This window comes from Myotis davidii, unplaced genomic scaffold (genome assembly GCF_000327345.1).
Source record: "Myotis davidii unplaced genomic scaffold, ASM32734v1 scaffold370, whole genome shotgun sequence".
In the NCBI taxonomy this organism is placed as follows: Eukaryota; Metazoa; Chordata; class Mammalia; order Chiroptera; family Vespertilionidae; genus Myotis; species Myotis davidii.
This window is the reverse complement of record NW_006288615.1, coordinates 16,175,604-16,178,430: the sequence shown is the minus strand read 5'-3', so window position 1 is coordinate 16,178,430 and position 2,827 is coordinate 16,175,604. Positions and strand designations below refer to the sequence as shown.

Below are 2,827 nucleotides of genomic sequence, written 5' to 3'. Positions count from 1 at the left end.
TAAGGGCAGAGGGTGGGGTGGGAACCGGGTGGAGGGGGGAGCTATGGGGGGGGGAGGAACAAATGTAATAATCTGAACAATAAAGCTTCAATTAATAATTTTAAAAAAAAAGGACAACGATAAATGTTGGTAAGTACGTAGAGAAACTGGAACCCTCATACATTGCTTGTGAGAGTGTACAAGGTGCAATCACTTTAGGAAACCATTTTGGAAGATCCTCAAAATGTTAAATATAGAATTACCATACAATCTAGCAATTCCACTGCTAAATATATATCCAAAAAAATGAATGCATGTCCACACACAAAATATGTACACATAATATTCATAACAGCATTATTCATAACTAGAGGCCCAGTGCACAGATTTGTGCACCAGTGGTGTCCCTCAGCCAGGCCTGCACCCTCTCGCAACCTGGGACCCCTCGGGGGATGTTGGACTGCTGGTTTCAGCCTGATCTCCACAGGCCTAGGCCAAAACCAGCAGTCCAACATCCCGAGGGATGTAGTAGTGCACAAAGCCGCAGGTGGCCGGGCAGGAGCCTGAGCCCTGGCCGGGAGCCACACTGCTCCCACTCATCTCGGCCCCACTGCACCTGCAGCCATTTGGTAGCACTGCCGCGAAGGCAGGAGGGGCTCGTCATCTGGCGCCCGTCCGTCAGCTGAGCAGCGCTCCCACTGTGGGAGCGCACTGATCACTAGGAGGCAGCTCCTGCATTGCAAGTCTTCCCCCTGGTGGTCAGTGCACATCATAGCGATCAGTAGATCAGTCACTTAGGCTTTTATATATAGAGATAGCCAAAACATAGAAACCTTGTCCATCAACAGATAAATGAATAAAATATGGGATATTCGTACAAAGGAATATTATTCAACCACAAAAAGAATCTTGAAAATATTATGCTAAATGAAAGAAGCCAGATGCAAAAAGCCACTTATTATATGATTTCATTAATATGAAATGGAATTCTACTGACATGAAAGGCAAATCCAGAAAGACAGAAAATAGATTAGTGATTGCCAAGGGCTAAGGTGTGGTGTGTGTTGAGGGGAAACGGGTGGCGGGGGGGGAGGGGGTGGATTGGAGGGGAAGGAGGAGTGACTGCTAACAGATATAGGAGTTGGGGGGGGGGGGATGAAAATGCTCTAAAATTAGATAGTGGTGATGGTTGCACAAGTCTGTGACTATATTAAAAATCACTGAATTGTATACTTTAAAGGGTGAATTTTATGGGTGGTGACTTACATTTCAATAAAGCTACTCTTTTTTAAAAAACATTCACACTCAAGGTTCAAGATTTAGTAAAAATAACTATTTAGACTAGTTTAACAAGATAATTCTCAGTGAAATGCATGTTTAACTGCAAGTGCAATGTCATAAAGAATATAACTAGTATAGTTTTGTGCCACTGCTTTGATTTGTGCTAAGACACAAGCAGTTTTAGCCACCATCAGCGAAAATGTCAACACAATGAAAAAGGCAAATAACTTCAGTATTATTATGAAAAGTAGTTTGACCTCAAGGACCTCTAAGAGAGTCATAGAGATCCCCCAGGGGTCCACAGACCACACTTTGAGAACTGTTGCTCTAAACCACAGCTTCAGAAGACTCAAGTGCAATTAAAGGCTGTCCAAGAACAGACCTGAGGCTTTAAGACAATTCCAATTTTCTAAGCATATACTGCAAATTTTTCAAAAGAAAAAAAGGTAGTCTTTATTGTGATGGAAATTATTTCAATAAATTAAATTTAAATTTAGATAAATAAATAAAAATTAAATTTAAGCATCCCAATTTAAGAATTTAGAATCACTGACTTAATGGAGGGTTAAAATCTCCACAAAATCCCACCCTGCCAGAGTGACTCAATTGAGTGAGCTCCTCCTGTGCACCAAAAGATTGACGGTCAAATTCCCAGTCAAGGCACATGCCCAGGTTGCAGGTTCTCAAATATGAAAAGTAAAATATCAAAGTTTCTCTCTCACACTTATGTTTTTCTCTTTCTCTCCCCATTTCCCTGCCCCCTCTTTTCTTTCCTGTCTCTCTAGGTCAATGAAAAACATATCCCTAGGTAAGAATTTAAGTATGAAAAAAAAAAATTAAAATCTCCAAAAATGAACAGATTAAAGTAGAAGAGTAAAAGGATTTAGTACAAAAGAGTAAGATGTTATCTAAATAAACATTATAACACATAATGTTCACAGCATTTCTTTTAAAACTATTCTATTTAATTCTTGCACAAAAAAAGAGTGGATTTCTGAAATTTCTACCCCATACTATAAAATAACAACATGTCTAGCACAACTAAGTTCAAAGCCCACTACACACTTATAAGAATAAACTATCAAAGAATCAAAGAATTTTAGGTCTGGGAAGCTAACTTATAGTTACTTAGTCCAACAACCCAATTTTACATGATGAGGAAACTGAGTTTTGCAAGAGAAAACGTAACTTGCCCAAAATCACACAGCTAGCTAGCTACTGGCTGAGACAACAGTACCATGTTTTTACTATGCCAGATTCCCCAATTAGATATAGTGCAGAAAACACTGAACTTACATCACACCAAGGATGACCAAGACACTTTACCTGCCAAATAAAAATTTTGTAATGTCTGACAACACCAATCAGATGTGAAAACAAATACAGAATTGAGTAAAGAAAAACTACAAATATACTGGCATAATGGAGAAATAAATCCTTGACTTCAAAAACTACAAAATTTCAATGAACAATTTGGAAGACACTTTGATGTCTACTTTTCATACAAATTTAGGGTAACATCTCTAAAGATAGATACTGATAAACATCTAAAGCAAAATTTCCCTAC

General features: G+C 38.7%; 1 protein-coding gene across 1 annotated transcript in view; it reads right to left on the bottom strand.

Moving 5' to 3' along the window:
- SP3 (Sp3 transcription factor) overlaps nucleotides 1–2,827 on the bottom strand; it is a 69,463-nt gene that overhangs the window by 54,803 nt on the left and 11,833 nt on the right. The window lies entirely within an intron of this gene.